We start from the raw sequence: 7631 nt of genomic DNA on the forward strand, positions 1-7631 counted from the left end.
TTTAAGGAAAGAAAGCCACTTTTCATTTAGGGAGCCCAGTTTCTTCAACTGTCAGATGTTGAGATTGGATTAATCAGCATGCTTCTAACTTCTAAAGTTATTGGATTCTTTTTTCTGAGAATGATGTGGAAACCTAGAATGTATAAATGAGTCAAAGAGGTGGGGATACGGACTGGGAGCCCATTCATTCAATCCTCTTGTGTGACCATGTGATATGTGCATGGAAGGGGTCAGTATGGAAATAATTGATAATGTCCAAAAATGATTTTATCCCCCACCACTGGCATTCTAAAGACCAGTAATATTGTTTTTTAAAAGTTATAAACATGGCTATTTATTTAGAGACTATAATAGAATTTTAAAAGCTGATAAAATCAAAAACATCATAACATCTAAAAACTACTATATGTGTATTAATTAAGTGCTTGCCATACTTCTCCAGTCTTTTTTTAAAAACATATAAGGGGTTTGGGGCATTGCTGATGTCAGAAGAGTTACATTTTTTTTATTTTCATTGAATTTATTGGTGTGACATTGGTCAATATAAATATATAGCTTTCAGATATACAAATTTATAATAAATCATCTATATATTGTATTGTGTGTTCACTATTCCAAGTAAAGTCTCCTTCCATCTCCATTTCCCCCCCTTTACCCTCTTCTAATTCCTCCCACCCCCTTTCCCTCTGGTAATCACCATACTGTTGTCTGTGTCTCTGAGTTTCTACTTTACACTTAAAGGAACTAGAAAAAACAACCAACAAAACCCAGAGTGAATAGAAGAAAGTAAATTAATAAAGATCAGAGCTGAAATAAACCAAATAGAGTCTAAAATAAATACAAAATATTAATGAAACCAAGAGCTGGTTCTTTGAAAAGATAAACAAGATTGACAAACCTTTAACCAGATTCATCAACAACAAATATAGAGAGTACACAAATAAATAAAATCAGAAATGAAAGAAGAGAAATAACAACTGACACTAAAGAAATATAAAGAATTATAAGAAAATATTAGAAACAACTATATGCCAATAAAGTGGACAATATGGATGAAATGGACAAATTCCTAGAAACATACAAACTTCCAAAACTGAATCAGGAAGAATCAGAAAACCTGAATAGACATATTGCAACTAATGAAATTAAAACAATAATAATAAAAAAAACTTCCAACAAACAAAAGTCTTGGACCAAATGGCTTCACAGGTGAATTTTACCAAACATTCAAAGAACTAACACTTATCCTTCTCAAACTATTCAAAAAAATTCAAGAGGAAAAACTGCCAAATTCATTTTATGAGTCCAGCATTATCCTAATTCAAAACCAGATAAAGACACTTTGAATAAAGAACATTATAGGCCAATATTCATGATGAACATAGATGTTAAAATCCTCAAAAAATATTAGCAAACTGAATCCATATATACATTTAAAAGATCATATACCATGATGAAGTGGGATTTATTCTGGAGATGCAATGTTGGTACAATATGTGCAAATCAAGAAATATGATACACCACATAAACAAAATGAAGGATAAAAACCACACAATCATATTAATAGATGCAGATAAAACATTTTATAAAATCCCATACCCACTTATGATTAAAACTCTCAGCAAAATAGGAATAGAGGGAATACATCTTAATGTAACAAAGGCCAAATATAACAAACCCACAGAAAACATCATACTCAATGGGCAAAAACTACAAGCATTTTCCTTAAGATTAGGAACAAGACAGGGATATCTGCTTTCACCACTCTTATTCAACACTACAGGCCCGGTGCATGAAAATTCATGCACTGGAGAGGGGGTCCTTCAGCCCAGCCTGCCCGCTCTCACAGTCCGGGAGCCCTCAGGGGCGGGAGGCGACCCGGAGATCAGGGGAAGGCGACACCCCCATCACACCTCTGCTGCTGCCACTACTGGTAGCACAAGCCTCAGCCGGCCCTGGTTACCTGCACTTCAGGCCGGCCCTGTGCCTCAGGCTAGCCCTGGGTGGCTGGGCAGCTGCCATCCACAGCTTGCCGGAACCTCAGTCAGTGGGGGGTGCAGGAGGACCTGAGGCCCCGGCAGAGCTGAGGGGACTCTGGTGGCAGGCGTGCAGAGCAGCCAGCCCTGCCCCCACTGTGGGTGCTGCCATCTGGTGATGGTGTGACAGTTAATTTGCATAATACCTCTTTAATATATAGGACTAGAGGCCTGGTGCATGAAATTCATGCACTCAGGGAGGTCCCTTAGCCTGGCCTGCACCCTCTCACAGTCTGGGAGCCCTCAGAGGATGTCTAATTGAAGGGGAGCAGGCCTACGACATCAGTTGGACATCCTTAGCACTGCCGCAAAGGCAGGAGAGGCTCCCGCCACCACTGCTGCCCTAGCCAGCCGTGAGCCTGGTTTCTGGCTGAGCGGTGCTCCCCCTGTGGGAACACATTGACCACCAGGGGGCAGCTCCTGCATTGAGCATCTGCCCCCTGGTGGTCAGTGCGCATCATAGAGACAGGTCGTTCCACCATTCGGTCAATTTGCATATTGGCTTTTATTATATAGGATAATACTGGAAGTCCTAGCAACAACAATCAGACAAGAATGAAAGATAAAAGGCATTCAAATTGGAAAGAAAGAAGTAAAACTGTCATTATTTGCAGATGACATGATACTGTATATAGATAACCCTAAAGATTCCACCAAAAAACTACTAGAACTGATAAATGAATTCAGTAAAGTAGCAGGATACAAAATAAATATCCAAATATCAATTGCATTTTTATACACTAATAATAAATTATTAGAAAGGGAAACTAAGAAAACAATCCCATTCACAATTACATAAAAAATAACAATAAAAACCCCACATAAGAATAAATTAAACCAAGGATGTAAAAGACCTGTAATTAGAAAATTATAAGACACTAAAGAAAGAAATTGAAGAAGATGCAAATAAGTGGAAGCATAAATACCATGTTCATAAATAGGAAGAATTAACATCATTAAAATACCCATAGTATTCAAAGGAATCTATAGATTCAATGCAACTCCTATCAAGATATCAATGGCATATTTCACAGAACTAGAACCAATACTCCAAAAAATTATTTGGAACTACAAAAGACCATGACTAGCCACAACAATCTTGAGGAAGAAGAATAAAGTTGGAGGAATCATGCTACCTGCTATTAAACAATACTACAAGGCCACAGTTATCAAAACAGCATGGTACTAGCAGTAAAACTGACATATAGATCAATGGAACAAAATACAGAACCCAGAAATAATCCTATATAATAAAAGGCTAATATGCAAATTGTCCCCTCGACCAGTAGTTCGACTGGGAGTTCAACCAGGGGTGGGGACAGCCAGCCAACTGCCTGGGGCCCCTTCCTCTGGCTGCCCCCACCCCCGATTAGCCACACCCCCCAACCCTGATCAGGGGCTGGGCCAGCCCACCAACCACCCACGACTCTTCCCCTGGCCAGCCTGGCCCAATTAGCCCAGATCAGGCAGGCTGGCTGGACCCCACGCATGCACAAATTTGTGCACTGGGCCTCTAGTCAATTAATATTTGACAAAGGAGGCAAAAACATGCAACGGGGTAAAAATAGTCTATTCAATAAATGGTGTTGGAAAAATTGGACAGATACATGCAAAAAAAAAAAGGGAAGAAAGGAAGAAAGAAAGAAAGATAGACCACATTACACCATGCACAAGAATACACTCAAGCCTGACTGGCATGGCTCAGTGGTTGAGCATCAACCTATGAACCAGGAGGTCATGTTTTGATTCCCAGACAAGGCACATGCCCAAGTTGCAGGCTTGATTCCCAGTGTGGGATGGGGGGGGAGGGCATGTAGGAGGCAGATGATCAATGATTCTCATCATTGATGTTTTCATCTCTCTCTCTCCCTCTCCTTTCCTTACTGAAATCAATAAAAATATTTTTAAAAGAATACATTCAAAATGGATTAAAGACATAAATGTTAGACTTATCTCTCCCTCTCCTTTACTTACTGAAATCAATAAAAATATTTTTAAAAGACTACATTCAAAATGGATTAAAGACATAAATGTTAGACTTGAAACCATAAAAGTCTTAGAAGAAAACGTAGGCAGTGAAATCTCAGACATTTCTTATAGCAATATTTTTTTCTAATATATTGCCTCAGGCAAGGGAAACAAAAAAAATAAACAAATGGAACTACATAAAAAATAAATAGTTTTGCACAGCAAATGAAACCATCAACAAAATGAAAACACCCCCACTGAATGGGAGAATATATTTGCCAGTGATACATCTGATAAGAGATTAATATCCAAAATTTATAAAGAAATTATACAACTCAACACCAAAAACAAGCAATCTAATTGAAAAATGGACAAAGGACCTGAAGAGAGCCTTCTCCAAAGAAGACATACAGATGGCCAACAGACATTGAAAATATGCACAATATCATTAGTCATCAGAGAAATGCAAATGAAAACCCCATGAGATATCACCTCAAGCCTGTCAGAATATCTATCATCAATAAATCAACAAATAACGAGTGTTGGGTAGGTTGTGGAGTAAAAAAAACCCTTGTGCACTGTTGGTGGAAATGCAGATTGGTGCAGCCACTGTGGAAAGCAGTATGCAGTTCCCTCAAAAAATAAAACTGCCTTATGACCCATCTATTCCACTTCTGGGAATATATCAAAAGAAACCCAAACCACTACTTTGAAAGAATATATGCACCCCTATATTCATTGCAGAGTTATTTACAATAGTCAAGATTTGGAAGCAGCCCAAATGCCCATCAGTAGATGAGTAATAAAAAAGCTATGGTACATTTACACAATTGAATACTTTTCACCTGTAAAAAAGAAAGAAATCTTACCTTTTCCACAGCATGAATGGACCTAAAGAATATTATGCTAAGTGAAATAAGCCTGTCAAAGAAAGACAACTATCACATTATTTTACTTTATGTGGAATCTAATGAACAAAATAAACAGGCAAAATAGAAACAGACTCATAAGTACAGAGAATAGACTGGTAGCTGTCAGAAGGGAGAGGGGTGGAAGGCTGGTGAAAAAGGTAAAGGGATTAAGTAAAAAAAAAAAGGAACAGTAATATCTTAGTGATAGATGTTAAGCACTTGAGGGGTTGCAATGAGCCCAGAATTCAGGATACTGAACTTGGCAGACAGGAAAAGGAGTTATGATAACGTACAAAGGGTAGAATTAGGGGTGGAGGGCAGCATGATATGATTGTTGCCCTTTACAAGTGCACAGCACTTTATAGTTTACACAGTGTTTGCTGATCAGTTGTCTCTTTTGAGCTTGCCCAGTACTGTATATTCAGGCATTTCATGAAGCACTGATTCCGTGCTGGTTCTGTGGTAGAGCTCAGGAATATAAAAAGGAAGAGAGACCATTTGATCCTCAAGGGGACCACTCAATATCTGATAAAGGAAAAGGCTTGTACACAAATCATTGCAATTGCAAAACAGAAAGGCTCTAGGAGAGGTGCATGCGAATGAAGAGGAGAGAAGAGAGAGGGGATTCCTTTTCCCTGGGAGAAGGAAAGAAGGCATATTTAGGGTAAGGGGGCCCTGCAGGCATTTCACGGGGTCATTCCACATGCACAGCCCTGGCAGCCTAAGAAAGAAAGCATGAGTTAGGGGAAGGGTTAGGGAACCGACCATGGGGTAGCAAATAGAGGTAAGGCTGTGAAAGGAGCCAGACTAGGAAGGGCTTTGAATGCAATGCAAAGAATTTGGGCCTCTTGGCAATTAGATCTCTGTTTTCCAGGTGGGGAAACAGGCTCATAGAAGTTGGGAACTTCGCTGAACCTTCATGAACAGGTAAAGCAATTGCAGGGCTGGTGAACCCTGCATCCTGCTGCTCTTTCTGCTACCCTGTGCTGCCTCCAGCAGGCCTGAGCAGAACCAGGCCCTCCCTGGGAGAGGCCTCTGGGCTGTTTATCCTGCTCAGTGGGGCTGGCTCTGGCAGGGACTGGAAGTGGGTGGGGTGGGGGCCCTGGAAGAGAGGAGGGGCCTGACAACAAGGGCTACATTCAAGGCCTGCACTGGAGCTGGGCGAGGAGAATGGAAAGCTACAGTCTGTCAGAGCATCCAGCCTTGGCAAGGCCATCGGGGCCTTATAAGGAAATGTTGTTCTCTCCCAGCCAGTGGGGCTGGGACAGAGCCCTGTGCCCACAGGACAGAGCTGCCCTTGTGGTGGTAGGCTGGGGTGCCACCGCCCCTCCGCTGTGAGCAGGAATCTCAATGGGCCACTTCTGCAGGCTCAGCATTCCTTCTCAGGCCCAGTGTGCCTGCAGCCCCCACCCCTTGATGCCCTCCGGCTCCCCAATGGCTTGGGATGATTGGAGGAGAGGAAAAACACAAAACAAAACAAAGATATGGCAAGATTCCAGGCCTTGCTGCTGTCTGATGCCAAATTACCCAGAAAACAGGCTCCAGTCAAATTCTCCCTTTTCCCTGAAGGGTGCATGAGTAAAGGGATCTCTCTTTGCCACCCTTTCCTACCCTGCACCCTTGTCTTCTGGTGATCATAGAGCTCCCAGCCTGGGCCCTGTGTGCTACAGGCAGGCAGCACATGAGACAGTGGGGAGGAGGAAACCTTGTGCTGGTGTCTGAGGGAGGGGCCACTGGAGCACTCCCAAGAGAAGGACGCCTCTGTTCAGAGGCCTTACCTGTGCCAGGCAGGCCAGAGGAGCTTAGAGGCTCCAGAGTACAGAGGAAAAACACAGCCTGCCCAGAAGGCAGCAGACAGCGCTCCCTGGGAAAGGCTGGGCAGCATTAGTCAGCTCCTGGAAGGAGTGTCCTTCCACAGCGTGCCATGAGTGTGATTTAAAGCACTGATCCCCGAGGGATCTCCCTGAACCTGAGATTGGGGGTAGGGGCAGAAAAGATGCTTAGTGTGGACTTTTTGCTTTGCCTATTCATAGACTCCTAGACGCATAAAACCCTGGAGCTACAAGAAAACAGGTCAGCCAGCCCAGCTCTGCACCTAAAGCAAACTTGGCAGCCAGCAGCCAGCCCGTGCTCTCCCAGTGACCATGAACTCTGTCCCTCACTTCAGTCCTTCCAATACCCACAGGTGACCCCCTGTGTGTCAGCCATTGTGAACCATCCTGAGAGTACCATCCAGAGCAAAGCTATGAGAAGCACAAATGAACAAAATATGAAGGAGAAAGTCATGAACCCCAAGAAAATCACAGAGGAAATGCTCTAAGAGATGAGATAGAGAAATTCCTCTTGACTAGGTGTGCAGAGCAAAGGACAAGTGATGGTGTTGTTAAAAAGATGACATTGGGGTGAAAAAAAGCCAAGAGTTCAAAAATGACATTTTGAGAGCTTGGAAAATGGGGAACTGTTTCTGGGGGGAGGGACTGGCATGAGCAGGGGCAGAAAGCAGCATGGGGCTTGCTTGGTCCCTACTCATGGCTAGATATACACAGTTGGGAAAGAGGAAGACAGGGTTGGACATGGGTTAGCACTGGATTTTGGAAGCACTGAATGCCAGAGAGAAGAGGAGATTCAAGTAAAAGACAGCTAGAGCCACTGTAAGGTTTTGCGTGTCCGAGAGAGATGACCACTGCTGTGATCTGGTAGCAGGTGCAGGAAGAAT

The 7631-nt window shown here is 42.6% G+C and overlaps 1 long non-coding RNA gene across 1 annotated transcript in view; it reads right to left on the minus strand.

Annotated features, from left to right (window-relative positions):
- The window catches only part of LOC106727818, a 13770-nt gene extending 6962 nt beyond the window's left edge, over positions 1 to 6808 (minus strand). The window contains exon 1 of the long non-coding RNA XR_001364072.1: positions 6694 to 6808. This is a non-coding gene — a long non-coding RNA (uncharacterized LOC106727818). The remainder of the gene's footprint in view (positions 1 to 6693) is intronic.
- Positions 6809 to 7631: the final 823 nt, after the last annotated feature.

The sequence above is a fragment of the Myotis brandtii genome, unplaced genomic scaffold (assembly GCF_000412655.1).
Source record: "Myotis brandtii unplaced genomic scaffold, ASM41265v1 scaffold483, whole genome shotgun sequence".
In the NCBI taxonomy this organism is placed as follows: Eukaryota; Metazoa; Chordata; class Mammalia; order Chiroptera; family Vespertilionidae; genus Myotis; species Myotis brandtii.